At 41.0% G+C, this 15,958-nt stretch overlaps 1 protein-coding gene across 4 annotated transcripts in view; it reads left to right on the top strand.

The window, feature by feature from the left end:
• The window catches only part of MALRD1 (MAM and LDL receptor class A domain containing 1), a 2,533,556-nt gene that overhangs the window by 1,268,293 nt on the left and 1,249,305 nt on the right, over positions 1-15,958 (top strand). The window lies entirely within an intron of this gene.

Raw genomic sequence — 15,958 nt, 5'->3', positions numbered from 1 at the left:
ATATATGGAGTCAATCTGTTCAGTAGTTCCTGAGAAAATTGCAGTTAAAAGTACATAAATATCTATAGATATAGACGTGCGCAAGCGTAATTCTGATTGGTGGTTACATGTCAGTCAACGTTCGAATCGGTTGAAATCAGGAAGTGTCGGCCGCCATTTTGTGTGTTTTGTGTGTGACAGTGAAAAAGAAAGGTGGAGAACGTGAAAAGGGGGCAGGGTAGAGAGTTCCCGACCCCCTAGTCTTTGTCAGGGGGTCCCTGAGGGACCCCGAAGGGTGAAAAAAACATTTTATTTTTTTTTCAAAAAATCGCGGGGTGTGCGCACGGTGCGCGCACCGTGCGCACACGGTGAAAACCCTTAAAAAAAACAAAAATATATAAAAAATATAACAAAACATACATAATTTAGCATTTAAAAAACCTTACAAATTCACTTAAAAAACCATAGGTTTCACACACGTTATAGTTAGGAATTAGCATTTAAAAAACCTTGCAAATTCACTTAAAAAAACATAGGTTTCACACATGTTATAGTTAGCTGGACATTTCACTCATAAAAAAACATTGAAATTCCCCCGTTATAGTTAGTTCAGATAACTATAACTCGCGCGACCGCCACTCTATCACAAGGATGATGTCATCAGTGATGTCATGAGTGATGCCACTGACCATGTCATGAGTGATGTAATATGTGACGTCATGAGCAGTGGATTGCGGGCGCGTGAGTTATAGTTATCTGAACTAACTATAACAGGGGAATTTCAATCGTTTTTACGAGGGAAATGTCCAGCTAACTATAACATGTGTGAAACCTATGGTTTTTTAAGTGAATTTGCAAGGTTTTTTAAAATGCTAATTCCTAACTATAACGTGTGTGAAACCTATGGTTTTTTAAGTGAATATATATATATATATTACCTACTGTCGGTCACCAGTAGGTAATTATAGTTAGGACCTAGTTTCCATAAGAAAAGCGTTTTTTGATATCACAATATTTTTGGCGCCAGTTGACAAATGTTCACAACATTTTCAAAACTAATGGGGCGCTCCTGTCAGCTCTTGTCTTGAAAGTTTCGGGCTGGCTCGTTAGGCTGGGGATGAGGAAAAAAAAGGGGTCCAAAATGCGTTTTCTCTATGTTAATTTACATAGGAAACTAGACAAAGCTACAGCCTGAACTGCAGAACGGAATTACACCAAATTGTACAAAAAGTTAGGTCTTGGACTAGAAAGTGTGCTTTCTTTTAAACGGTGTAAATCCATTCAGTAGTTCCTGAGAAATTCAAAAAATTTAAATATCTATATCCGAGCACCGAGGAGAATTTGCGAACCCTCCCGGGCACAAGCTTCACTCTGATTGGCTGTCAACACTCCAAACCAGGAAGTGTTGGAAGCCATCTTGTGACTCGGTAATCGAGTCACAAGAAAAAAGGGTGAAAAAAGATGAAAAACAAGAAAAGGGGCATGGTAGAAACACCCTGACCCCCTAAGCCTGCTCAAGGGGTCCCACAAGGACCCCTAGGCCCACAAAAAGCATTTTTCTCTTTTTTTTAAACGGCCAAATTCACACTGAATCTGGCTGAAAAAAATAAACGAAGCGCTGCTTCCCGTGCTTTGTTTTCTATAAGCCCCCAGATGGACCAGGTCCTGGGGGCAATGCCTAATTAATTAGCGGGCCCCCCGCAGCCTGGGGACCACCACCTTCCCGGGGCTTGAACAACAATAAATGCATGGGAGGTCCCAACCCCCCAATGCTGCCCCGGGGACTTCCCCCTCCCAGGGGCTTTATTATAATTTAGGTGGGGGCCTCATTGGCTCCCCAAGCCCAGGGGACCACCACCTCCCTGGGACTTCTGTTATTAATGAGGGGGGCCTCGTGGGCCCCCTTAAATCCCGTAGACCACCACCTCCCTGGGGCTTCCATTATTAATGAGGGGGGCCTCATGGGCCCCCCCAAGCGCTCGGGACCACCACCTCCCTGGGCCAGCTCCTGCAATGTCCTGGGGTGCCCACACCCGGGAAACCTGCTCTCGCTTCAAAGAAGCAAAGCAGGATTGCTTGAGGCAATTCTCTTTCACCTTTCTGCACCTCTCTTGCATCTTTCTGCACCTCTGTTGTCTCTTTCTGCATTTCACTTGCTTCTTTCTGCACCTCTCTTGCCTATTTCGGCACCTCTGTTGCTTCTTTCTGCACCTCTCCTGCCTCTTTATGTACCCCTCTTCCCTCTTTGTGAAACTCTCTTGCCTCTTTCTATACCTCTCTTCCCTCTTTCCGCACCACTCTTGCCTCTCTCTCCACTCCTCTTCCCTCTTTCTGAACTTCTGTTGCTTCTTTCTGTACTTATCTTGCTTCTTTCTGCAACCCACTTGCCTCTTCCGGCACCTCTATTGCCTCTTTCTACTACAGGTCACTTGCCTCCTTCTGTACTTCACCTGCCTCTTTCTGTATCTCTGTTTTGCCTGTTTCTGCAATTCTCTTGACTATTTCTACACCTTTCTTTCCTCTTTCTGCACCACTCTTCCCTCTTTATGTACCTCTGTTCCTTCTTTCTTCACCTGTCTCGTCTCTTTAAGCACCCTTCATGCCTCTTTCAGGACCTCTGCTGCTTCTTTCTGCAGTTCACTTCCTCTTTCTGCACCCCTCCTGCCTCTTTCTGTATCCCTCTTGCCTCTTTGTTCACCTATCCTATCACTTTCTGCACCCCTCTTGCCTCTTTTTCCACCTCTGTTGGTTCTTTCTGCACCTCTATTGCTTCATTCTGCACTTCACTTGCCTCTTTCTATACCCCTCTTGCCTCTTTCTGCACCTTTGTTGGTTCTTTCTGCACTGCCCTGGCTTCTTCATGCACCTCTGTTCCAAATGTCTGCATCCCTCTTGCCTTTTTCTGCACCCCTCTTCCCTCTTTTTGCACCTCTCTTGCCTCAGTCTGCCCACCTGCTCCCTCTTTCTGCACCCCTTTTGCCTGTTTCTGCAATTCTCTTGCCTGTTTCTGCAATTCTCTTGCTTCCTTCTGCATCTCACTTGCCTCTTTTTGAACCTCTGTTGGTCCTTGCTTCTTTCTACACCTCTCTTGCTTCTTTGTGCATCTCTTTTACCTGTCTCTGCACCTCTCTTGCCTCTGTCTGCACCTCTGTTCCCTCTTTCTGTACCTCTTTTGCCTGTTTCTGCAACTCTCCTGTCTCTTTCTGCAGTTCTCTTGACTCCTTCTGCTCCTTTGTTTCTTCTTTCTGCACTTCTCTTGCCTCTTTCTGCACCCCTGTTGCTTCATTCTGCACTTCCCATGCTTCTTTCTGCACTTGTCTTGCTTCTTTCTGCACCCCTGTTGTCTCTTTCTGCACTTGTCTACTCTCTTACTCTATCTTTCTTGCCTATTTCTGTATCTCACGTACCTCTTTCTGTACTTTGCTAAAATGGCTGCGCAGCGGCCTGAACATTTAAAAAGAGAGATCAGAGAGTTGGAAATCCAATACTCTTTTAAATAGTAGTATGGCGGTGCTGGAGTCAATCAGGAGTAAGATGGCGGAGTACGAGAAGGCTGCACTAAGGGAGACTAATTATCTCAACAGAGAGGCTCACGCTAGAAGGTATGGCGAGGGGTATAGAGCAGGTAAGACCTTGGCGCATGCTCCGCAATCCTTGGGTGAACAACTGCATCACAGAATAGCAGAATGATCACTTTGGGGAGTGCGTGGGTGAGGATAGCATTCAAGGAGCAATGGTAGATTTGTTTATCTCGCTCTATTGAACTGCGCAGAGTGCTTCGCCCCCAGATTCTGACAGCTATTTTGACTCTCCACAGCTTTGATGGCTGGAAGATGGTCAAATCAGTTGCCCGTCCTCCAGGTCAGTCAGCACCTGAACCTGGCTTCCCAACCCAGGGACCAATCCATGCGGTTGAACACTCACCTGGTGCACCAGGACTTTCTGGGGAGCACACATGCCGACCCCGAGGGTAACACATAACTCATGTGTGGTGTGATAGTCTGCCTGGCGCAGATCTCCCGACCCCTGTACATCTGACAGTGCGCAAAGATCCCCGAGGACAGAAGTGGTGTCACCATGGTCCTTCACTGGTGACGCAGCCCTTCTGGCTGGCCCCTGACCCACTGGTTCTTCCACTGGGGACTCTTTCCCCCACTCACCCCTCAGTCTGGACTTCTGCACCCTCCACTTAGGAGTGCCACTGCCAAACACCAGAACGGTTGGAGGCCTGCTTACAGAGACTCCCAGTTCACTAGACACTAGGCCTCCCCTCAGGACAGACTAGGCTCCCCACCTGGTGTTCCCTTAAAGAACCATGCAGGTGCTGAGACTTGGTTTCGGGTACCTTAGGGACAAGCAGCCCCACACTCACTTCTTCTCCACTGAGACAGGACGTGAGTCCCTACACCCCTCCCACTACACTGGGACCTAGCTGGGCTACACCTCTTCCCTCACTCTGGGTTGGAAAATACCTGAACCACTCTTCTTGGGATCACTCCCCAATGCCTTTCCAGACCCTCTGGAATCCACCAAAAGGTCTGCCTCCAATGTGAGCTCCCTGCGGTCAGAGAACTCACTCTCCAACAGGTGTTGGCATAGCTCTGGAAAACAGGGACTTACACTATGCTCTCCCACAATTGGATCACACAGCCCCCTACAGGGGTTAACCAAACTATCCTTCACCTCATCATCCAGTGCCTCGCACACGTACTCCACACTAATCTTCTGAGATTGGCAAGACAGTATCTGACTGTCTCTGTCACTCAACCCACACTCTTATGGGCGGTCTTCACACTCACACACCAGGACTTCATCCATGGGGAACCCCTCTACCTGCCCCTCTCATCTAGAGTCAGTAGAGTGTCCCTCCCGCCACTAGGACTATGAACCCCTGTGCCAGTTCCCCAATCTATCCCAGGGACACTGCGCACCACTGGAGCTCCCTCATATCCTTGAACCTCCTGGTATAAATTAACCCCCTCCTTCAAGTCAGGCGCCACATCTCTGGGTGGGTGTACTACTCTCTCAGCACTAAAAAATTCAATTTTGCTGTCACCATCTGAGCTGGATTCCTCCTCCAACTCAGCAAAGCTCAATCTCTGAGCTACACACATTTTTTGTTGTTGGGCTGAGACACTCATGGCCTCAAGCCTCTCGAGCTCTAAATCAAGCTCCCTCATACTCAACTCATGCTCAAACTGTATTCTCTTTTCCTGTAGGTCTAATTTCCTAATTTCCAATTCCAATTCCAACTGCCCTTTTAACTTGTGCTTGGTCAGCTCCATCTCATGCAACCTACACTCTTTTCTATCCACCAACTCCTCTGGAGACAGACTCTTAACAGAAACACTGCTACCGGCAGGGAAAGGGGTTCTCCTTCCTCTTGGACCCACTGGCCCTTCCAGCTGCTCATCTGCATTATCATCATCAGTGGAATGCATACATGCATAGACAATTGTGATTCTTTTTATTGCGATTCTTTAAAAATCACAATTAAAGAATCGCAATTGCCTATTTTGATGCATGTGCATCTAAATGCTAATAGTGTCTTGCAGCACTCCTTATACCACCATGTGAAGCAGCATTTTAAAACTTGTCTCAGGCCTGCAGCCTGTAGTGCAGTTTTAAACTGCCATTTCGACCAGAAAAATAAACTTTATTTATAAGTCACCCCTAAAGTAGGCCCTAACAGCTCATAAAAGCAATAATGGGTTACAGCCCACATACAAATAGCTCATTTTTATACCATACAATGGTGATCAAACTAGTAAAATAAACCACCAAGGTAAACTCATAAAGTTCTAGAAACCAGCAATATGTGCCCTGTATTTCCTTGAATTTTGCCATTTCAGGATACTCTCCATCAAGTGATAGTCAAAGGCGCACAAATTATGTGGGAAGTAAGGCATTTGGGCGATTTTGATTATCTAATCATTGAGTCTTATTGATAGAAACATTATGATCAGTGGAAATGAGTATTTTTTTTTAAACATACACACCTGTGCCTTATTGCCCATAAAACGGGAACCTCCTCCCAGGGAAAGCTGCATTCATTATGTAAATTGCTACATGGAAGATGCTGCAGGAATATCTCGGGGAAATCTTTTTTTCTAACCTTTCACAACTTTCTCCCTCAGGAAATGACATTTAATTCAGTGAAAGTTATATATCTGAAGAGTACAGATTTTAAGTCATCTGTATTCTACAGGCACAAAATGGCTCTGAGTGACTTTGGCTGTGTGAAGAAATTCACATCAAGCCATTTCTGTAATTTCACTCAACATTGTTCTTTTCTTTTTTCTATTCCTTTTTCCGCAAGAGTTCATGTATACGCTTAAAATGGGATCTTGGACAAAATCAGGTTCAGATAAAGCGCACACAAAGATGAACAACGGCTTCTATGAACCCATGAATTTTATGATTTTTTTCCAATTTTTATTCGAACCTTTTTTTTCACAAATGCTTAGATACATCTACAAGTATCAAAATTGCAATTTCAGGGGTTAGTTCGGGGTCACTCTCGCCGCAGCACCCCTTTGCTCCATTTGTCAATAGCTATTGTTAATACAACTAATCAAAAATGGCATAGCTCATAGAACTAAACATTTGTTAATTCCTCGATTCTGTGTCGGCAGTCCCCAGAGGCTTTGCGAATTGAGTGTTGTGGGCCTTGAATTTTTGTTTTTTATATTACTTCAAGCTCCATCAAAAGAGACCACTGTGCAGGCACTGACAACAGGCAGTTTAGCAGTACTCAGTCTGTAACATTTTGATGAGCGATTGATGGCAATTTTGCCAGCAATGTAATTCTGTTTATTTTGTAAACATTTGTCTTCATTGGAATCCTAGCATTGAACGTTTTGTCCACTACTTTCTTAGTTCCAGCATTGCAGGTGGCCTTCATTTTACAACCCTCTATACATTTCCTTTTCTACAATAACTGAAAATGAGGTGTCTGCTGCCACTACCTTGCAAGACATTGTTATTAAACCCGCCGATAAGGGTGGGGCAATTGTTGTGCAGGACCTGAATAAATACAGTTTGAAAATTCTGAATCAGTTGCAAGATGGTGTCAGTTACTGCAAATTACGATCTGATCCTTCAAAAGACCTGGCCCTGGAAATTTTGACAATAATAAAGATTGGCTTGGAACAGGGCTTTCTAACTGAGCATGAATTTCAGTATCTCAATCAAAAAAAAAAACAGGCTCCCAACCTTATATACACTGCCCAAGATCCATAAAAACATGACTGATCCTCCCGGTAGGCCCATTGCATCGGGTTGTGGATCTATGCTGGAGTCTTTATGTAAATATATCTATCACTTCCTTAAACCTATTGCGGAGGAAACAAAGACATACTTGGGAGACCCTCTCCAAACCATTAATCTTATTGATCAATTTCCATTTAATCCTGATGAACAACTACTGGTGACATGTGATATAGTTTCACTATACACAAGTATCCTGCAACAGATGGCTCTTGAAGTTGTGCGTAGAGTGCTGGATCAACGACCAGCACCTATGGCTGTGCCTACAGAATTCATTGTTGCATTGATATCTATCGCTATGATGAAAAATATCTTCCTTTTCCAAGGGAGCTTCTATGTGCAGACTAAAGGAGTTGCCATGGGGGCAGCATTCGCACCCGACCTGGCCATCATCTTTATGGATGATTTTGAACGCTCATTCATCCATAACCAAATAAACCCCTATCATGATAAAGTGACAGAATGGAGAAGATACAGAGATGACGTGCTTATGATATGGACTGGCACAGTTGAGGAGTTATTCCAATTCCACAGATGGCTGAATATGCAGAACAATGATATCCAATTCACGATGCAGTCGGACAAGAACAGGATCGATTTCTTGGATATCACAATTTTTCATGAAGACCATAAACTTTATACTACACTATACCGTAAACCAGCAGAGCGAAATTCACTTTTGCGATATAATAGTCACCATCCGCGGGGCCTGAGGGACAATCTACTCGTGGGGCAGTTCCTAAGTATCCGTAAGAATTGTTCTAAGAAAATAGACTACATGACGGAATCTGATGACCTGAGCCAACGACTCCTTGAGAGGGGATACCCACGACGTTTGGTGAAAAGAGCGCAGAAGAAAGCGTGGTATAGCCCCCGTGAAGCCTTACTTGCTGTAAAAGACAAGAGTGATCGTAGTCTGGATAGGATGATCTGTCTGACTACATTCAGTACCCAGAGCAATGCCATTAAGACGGTGATCAACAGGCATTGGTCACTTATATCTGGTGATATTGAACAACCTAATCCCCCTATGCACTTTTTTAAATGAGCAAAAAGTGTAAAAGATCATGTAGTTCGTTCTTTTCTTGAAAATCCAGAAACGCCATCAATACGAACTCTTTGGGATCTGCCTGCGAATCTGGGCCACTACAAATGTGTCCATTGTAAGGCTTGTAGTATGACCATCCAAACAAAGAAATTCACATATAAACATCATCAAATAGAGTTACAGTCATTTACCAATTGTAATACTAACAATGTTATCTATGGAATCATTTGCCCGTGTGGACTTATCTATGTGGGCCAGACGCAGCAAAAAATCAAGGCCCGTATACTGCAGCATTGCAGTAGAATAAGGTGTGAGGTACAAGGGGCCCCACTAGTTGAACATTTTAAAACCGCTGCCCATACTACTGATGAACTCCAATGGATAGTCCTTGAGAAGGCTATTCTCGGCCCAAGAGGCGGAAACATCGTATCCATCCTTAATGTAAGGGAGTGCAAATGGATGACACGCTTTGACTCTGTATTAAATGGTTTAAATGAACCTGACTCTAGCAATGCACAGTTAGCATGTTTAACATCAGAATAAGGATGGGCCCATTATTCTCATTCTCTGCTACAAACTGTATACTGTGTACCCATAAACCATCTGCGTGATATTATGTTTCTGGATATAAGGTAACGATCGATTGTGATCACCTTGCTCCAGAAAGGGTGAGGCTGTTTATTTTGTGCCTCTAACAATAAGGGTCACGATGTTTGAAATACCTCTACTATATGATATCATGTATTTACATGTTCTCATTATTGTATCTAGGTGTTCCTATGGCTTTATTCTGATCCAGTCTGAGTCAAACAATGATGTTATTCTTACAACAATGATTGCTCTAGAAAGGGTGAGGCTGTTTATTTTGTACCTCCAACAACAAGGGTCACGATGTTTGAAATACCTCTACTATATGATATCATGTATTTACATGTTCTCATTATTGTATCTAGGTGCTCTTATGGCTTCATTCTGATCCAGTCTGAGTCAAACAATGATGTGATTCTTGCAACAATGATTGCTCTAGAAAGGGTGAGGCTGTTTATTTTGTACCTCCAACAACAAGGGTCACGATGTTTGTAATACCTTTATTATATGACATCATGTTTATACATGCTCACATTATTGTATCTATGTGCTCGCATGGTTTGATTCTGATCCAGTCTGCGCCAAACAATGATGCTATTCTCTGTTATATATTGTATTGATCATGTCCACAGAACCACGTATCAATGGAATTGTTGTTTATCATTATTGGAAGTCTTTCCTTTTTTCGAAAAAAAGAATGTTTCAACCCTTACATTTTTTTTTACCCTCTTCCTTTAGTTCAGGCTCGGTTCTGCAGAATATTTATTGATTTAAATGATTTTTGCTTCGATAGCTTCTAATCGGAATCAGAGTGATCACATTAGTCTATTGTCTTTGTTTATGAAGCTACGCGGGCAGCATCTTGCTTCTGCGCGCGTGACGTCAGCGAATGATGTGAATGTCGAGCGGGTCTTTATAAAGGAAGACAAGCAGTCCGCTCGTTTCCCTCCGTTCTGCCTGCAATTAGCGCGTAGCGGTAAGCCCTTTTTCTAAAATACCCCCCCTCGCTATGTTTAATAACTTTGGCGAGTCATTTTTTGGCTTTACTCGAGATTGGTAATAATACTAATCTCGGTTCTCATCCCTTCCCTCTACTTCAGATTCAGCACCGCTTCTAATTTTGAGGCTCTTTGCCATCGCCAGTGAGTGGTGAGTTTTTCTAGTTTACAGATATTTGGTGTTATCAATCTTGTCCAAGTCTTCTTAGTTTAACATGAAGATATGTCTTTGACATCTCTAACTACGCCGTCCTTTTCCACAGATTTGATGCCCGGTGTGTCCTGAAGTATAAAAGAGCAGGTATAACACTTTTGGTGTGTTCTGTTCTCTCTCTACGATCTGTGTAGTTTCCGTTGGTTTTGACTCCGTCCTTTTAATGTTTCAGGATTGTATGCTGCATGATTCCTAGCTGATAAACATGGGCAGGAATTCTAATTCTATGTTTTGGAAGGGACGCGCTAGAAGTCTTTGACGCTGAGCGTAAATTTTTGTCATTTTTGGATTATTGTCCCTCCGTTAATTAGGCTATTCTGCTTGCCCTGAATTATGACATTGGGCTTATATATTACACCTTATTTTTCAGGTGTGATGCCGCCCTCTAATCTTTGGAGCCAGTGTGCCTGATTCTTTTATTTCATAGTCCTCATTGTAGGGCCTATTACGGTAAATAAATGGACCATTCGTTGGCCTTAATAATAATTAGGACATTTTTGTTTTTCGCTTATTTTACAATGAGTGTTTTTTAATCTTAGGTGCCTTTTCCCCATCACAGTCCTGAGGAAGACCCCTATGTAAGGTGATAAACGACCTACACTACGTCTTGGGGTCGAAACGTCGACACTCTTTTCCTTAAGCTAGCCACCTGGGACAACAGAGACTTTTTGACTGTGTTTCTGCTGGATGGTCTAGCTTTTGAATGATACAAACATTACATGTATTGTTGGCGAAATAATTAGGCCATAATTAATTATTTTTGTCACTTGAATTTGGCATTACTTGCTTTCACGACTTTCCTCACACTCTTTTTATCCTCACGAGAATCACCCATTTTCTTTTCTTTTTTCCCCCTATCCTTTTGGGCACTTAAACATGTATGAATTTGAACTTTAACATATGTATTAATGTTTTCTGTCAAATGAAGCAGTGTGATTAAATAACACTTGCAATTCAGTATTGTCACACATTGTTCTCAATTCTGTACGACTACAACGTTTTATGTACTGTCTGTTTTAATATTGTTTGCTGGGACCATTCAATATTGTACTGTCAGTTACCCAGGTTCCAGTACCATTGGGTTTACCCTTTTATGTATAAGCCACTACCTTAGCATCATGTGTGACTGCGGTGCATCTTTGGATGAAGACAACCATTAAAAACGTGTTATCAGCACATGGTGGCAATTACAAGCTTTAATCCCTGACATAACAACCAGAAGTCCTCTTCCAAAACAGTTGCTCTAGTCAGGAACATTTGTGTCCCCTGGATGAAGAGCTTTAGTTCCCGCTTAGCATTAAAGACCTCTGCAGATCTCAGCATTATTACTGCAGAACTGCGAAGAATACTGCTTGAGTCTCAAAGATCTTTAGTTAAGTTATCCATAATTTCATCGTGGTTAGACTACTTTAATATTCATAACTTGAGCTACCACCTTTAGGTAATATCACAGATTAAACATTTTCAGTGATTCGTCTGCATAGCAATGGCACACAATAGAAGAAAAATCATTACCCCAATGTTGGTAACCTTTGCTGATTCACATTCTGTAAAAGGATAAAGTGCAGATTAGCATAGTGATCGAGGCATTCCATAATAAACACTATCCCATTATAGTGAGTTGAATAGTGGATCACTGTCGAAATATCAAGAAGAAGAATATCGAATTGCCAAAATATCGAAGGAAAAATATAGAATGCCAAAATATCGAAGCCCTATCTCCAAACAGGTAAGTACAAAAATATAGAATCCAAAATATCGTTGTAAAAAATATAGTTAGTCACAATATCTAATTATTTTAAATGTCTTAAAATTAATGTAAAATTAATGAAATAAAACATATAATTAACTGAAACATACTTAAAAAGATTACTTTAAAATTAATAAATAATTAATGTAAGTAAAAAAATAATAATAATACATATATATTAACGTAATATTAATTAAAACAATGCAATATTTTTTGCGTAGGATAGCAGGCGGGTAAAATTTACTATTACCACTCCCGTAAGTGCAATAGTAGGGAAAACGTTGGATAGCGGGAGGGTAAAAATTACTATTCCCACTCCAGAGAGTGCAACAATAGGGAAAACGTTGGATAGCGGGAGGGTAAAAAGTAGTATTCCCACTCCAGACAGTGCAATAAAAGGGAAAGCATTGGATAGCGTAGGGGTAAAAATTAATATTCACACTCCAGAGAGTGCAACAGTAGGGAAAGCGTTGGATAGCGGGAGGGTAAAATTTACTATTCTCACTCCAGTGAGTTCAAAAGTAGGGAAAGCATTGGATAGCGTAGGGGTAAAAATTACTATTCCCACTCCAAAGAGTGCAACAGTAGGGAAAGCGTTGGATAGAGTAGGGCTAAAAATGACTATTCCCACTCCAGAGACTGCAACAGTAGGGAAAGCGTTGGATAGCGTAGGGGTAAAAATTACTATTCCCACTTCAGAGAGTGCAACAGTAGGGAAAGGGTTGGATAGCGGGAGGGCAAAATTTACTATTCCCACTCTAGTGAGAGCAACAGTAGGGAAAACATCAGATGGCGTAGGGGTAGAAATTACTATTCGCACTCCAAAGAGTGCAACAGTAGGGAAAGCGTTGGATAGCGTAGGGGTAAAAATTACTATTCCCACTCCAAAGAGTGCAACAGTAGGGAAAGCGTTGGATAGCGTAGGTGTAAAAATTACTTTTCCCACTCCAGTGAGTGCAACTGTAGGGTAAGCGTTGGATAGCGTAGGGGTAAAAATTACTATTCCCACTCCAGAGAGTGCAACAGTAGGGAAAGCATTGGAGAGCGGGAGAGTAAAAATTACTATTCCCACTCCAAAGAGTGCAACAGTAGGGAAAGCGTTGGATAGCGTAGGGGTAAAAATTACTATTCCCACTCCAAAGAGTGCAACAGTAGGGAAAGCGTCGGATAGCGGGAGGGCAAAATTTACTATTCCCACTCCAGTGAGTGCAACTCTGGGGTAAGCGTTGGATACCGTAGGGGTAAAAATTATTATTCCCACTCCAGTGAGTGCAATAGTAGGGAAAGCGTTGGATAGCGTAGGGGTAAAAATTAATATTCACACTCCAGAGAGTGCAACAGTAGGGAAAGCGTTGGATAGCGGGAGGGTAAAATTTACTATTCTCACTCCAGTGAGTTCAAAAGTAGGGAAAGCATTGGATAGCGTAGGGGTAAAAATTACTATTCCCACTCCAAAGAGTGCAACAGTAGGGAAAGCGTTGGATAGAGTAGGGCTAAAAATGACTATTCCCACTCCAGAGACTGCAACAGTAGGGAAAGCGTTGGATAGCGTAGGGGTAAAAATTACTATTCCCACTTCAGAGAGTGCAACAGTAGGGAAAGGGTTGGATAGCGGGAGGGCAAAATTTACTATTCCCACTCTAGTGAGAGCAACAGTAGGGAAAACATCAGATGGCGTAGGGGTAGAAATTACTATTCGCACTCCAAAGAGTGCAACAGTAGGGAAAGCGTTGGATAGCGTAGGGGTAAAAATTACTATTCCCACTCCAAAGAGTGCAACAGTAGGGAAAGCGTTGGATAGCGTAGGTGTAAAAATTACTTTTCCCACTCCAGTGAGTGCAACTGTAGGGTAAGCGTTGGATAGCGTAGGGGTAAAAATTACTATTCCCACTCCAGAGAGTGCAACAGTAGGGAAAGCATTGGAGAGCGGGAGAGTAAAAATTACTATTCCCACTCCAAAGAGTGCAACAGTAGGGAAAGCGTTGGATAGCGTAGGGGTAAAAATTACTATTCCCACTCCAAAGAGTGCAACAGTAGGGAAAGCGTCGGATAGCGGGAGGGCAAAATTTACTATTCCCACTCCAGTGAGTGCAACTCTGGGGTAAGCGTTGGATACCGTAGGGGTAAAAATTATTATTCCCACTCCAGTGAGTGCAATAGTAGGGAAAGCGTTGGATAGCGTAGGGGTAAAACTTACTATTCCCACTCCAGTGAGTACAATAGTAGGGAAAATAATAATTTAATATGTTATTAAAAATAAATAAATTATTAATACCAAATAAAAATATTAAAATTAATTACCAATCACACAATATTTAATAATTAATGTATTATACATACCAATGTTTTTTTATTAATAAACTATTAATAATTAATTAACAACCAATTAATTTTCAATACCAAAAATTAATAAATACAATTAATACCAATTAATAATTTATTATGAATAAATTAATTAGCAATATACAAAAATTATTTCAATAATTAATTTACAAGTAAATTAATTCCCACCATATTCCCCTATAAACACACAACCCGCTACAAATAATAAATTATTACAATTAACATAATTATCAATTAAACAATTAATACTAATTAATTACCAATGAATACAAATTATTTACCAATTAATAATTAATCAACAACCAATTAGTTTTTAATACCAATTAATAATTACCTAATAACAATTAAATTACTTCCCACCCTATTCCACTATAAACCCACAACCCGCTACAGAAGTAAAACGCAAAATTAAATTAGAAATAATTAATAATTCCTAAAAATTATTATTTAATGTACTATAATTAAATTACTTCCCAGCCTAATCCCCTATAAACCCACAACCTGCTACGGAATTAAATTACACAAAAATTAAATAACATAAAATTCATTACTTTAAAAATATTCAAACATACATTCCAAAATGTATACATACTTTTAACACATATACTAACACTTAAAACACTATGAAAAAATTCGATATTTTTAACAACTATATTATGACTGTCGTTATTACTTACTTCTATATTATTTAAATCGATATTTTATTTCTTACCTGATTTTCGATATTCTTCACCACTATATTTTGGCAATTTTATATTCTTTCCATTCTATATTAAAAACTCGATATTCTGTCCTGTCGATATTTTGAATTCGATAGTATGTCTTTTTACCTTGAATAGTGTATTTTTAGTTCATTCCATATTGACTCAACAAGTTAAATACTCAATGCTGACATTTGCTGTATTGTGTAGGCAACACGAAAGGGCGAAAGAAATTGTGTAATGTGTCCATGTGTACCACATGTCATTCTCATCAGAATTAGAAGTCACCTGCATGAAGGGAATACAAAGGCATCAGAGTCAGTTGGGTATCCTATTGTGTACTAAAGGTACATAAGATGTCAGTTTTACTGTATACAGTGCCTAATATCATACTGTAAACTTTGCTAGTGCAGTGTATGTGGACCCATCTACCTCTAAATCTCCAGCAAGCTAAAACAAGTATTGGAAATGCAATCAGTCTCACATTTGTTTGAGTGAGAGCTATATATTGTTTACGGTAATGTCTTTTACCTATGTATTATTGAGTGTATGTATGTGGTGTGTAGTGGAATTATGTGGGTTGTATTGGATTAGTTAATCGAGTGATGTGTAAATGTGTGGTGTAGAGTGTATACTCAAATTATGTGGCATGTGTGCTATGGATTTATGTGGCTAGTAATTGTGTGGAATTGAGTTTACTGGAATTATGTGGAGTTGGTTTGTATATTATGGAGCATAATTATGGGGAACTGTATTTTGTGTTGTGGCGTGGTATATAGTGGAGTTTAATTATGTGATGTGCTGTTGAATTTTGTGGCATGATGTGGAATTGTGTGATGAGGATTGGATTTATGGGCTGTGTTGTGTAATTGTGTTGTTGAGTTGAATTATTTGGTTTGTGGTCGAATTATGTTGTTTGGATCGGTAATGAGTGGAGTTGAATTGTGTGGTGTGGAACTGTGTGGATAGTTTTGCCTTTTTGGTGACAAAAAATAACAAATAGGTAGGAGCTATGCTCCAGATCTGTGTGTTTGGGTGTTAAAAAAATGAAACAGTTAGAGCTACTGA

The sequence above is a fragment of the Triturus cristatus genome, chromosome 10 (genome assembly GCF_964204655.1).
Source record: "Triturus cristatus chromosome 10, aTriCri1.1, whole genome shotgun sequence".
NCBI classification, from domain to species: domain Eukaryota; kingdom Metazoa; phylum Chordata; class Amphibia; order Caudata; family Salamandridae; genus Triturus; species Triturus cristatus.
Note: the sequence above shows the minus strand (reverse complement) of the source record. Positions and strands in the feature narration are given on the sequence as shown.